The following is a 332-nucleotide window of genomic DNA, read 5'->3' as shown; positions in this document are numbered from 1 at the left end:
CCCATCCTCATCCTCATCCTCATCCTCATCCTCATCCTCACCCTCATCCTATCATCTCCCTCATTCTATCCTCGTCCTCATCCTCACCCTCACCCTCATCCTATCCTCGTCCTCATCCTCACCCTCATCCTCATCCTATACTCATCCTCACCCTCCTCCTAATCCGATCCTCATCCTCATCCCCATCCCCATCACCATCCTAATCCTATCCTCATCGTCATCCTCTTCCACATCCTCATCCTCATCCTATCCTCCTCCTCATCCTCATCCTATCCACCTCCTCATCCTCCTCCTCCTCCTCATCCTATCCTAATCGTCATCCTCTTCCACAT

This window comes from Lupinus angustifolius, chromosome LG20, assembly GCF_001865875.1.
Source record: "Lupinus angustifolius cultivar Tanjil chromosome LG20, LupAngTanjil_v1.0, whole genome shotgun sequence".
Lineage (NCBI taxonomy): Eukaryota > Viridiplantae > Streptophyta > Magnoliopsida > Fabales > Fabaceae > Lupinus > Lupinus angustifolius.
The sequence above is the reverse complement of the archived record's forward strand: the minus strand, read 5'-3'. Positions refer to the sequence as shown.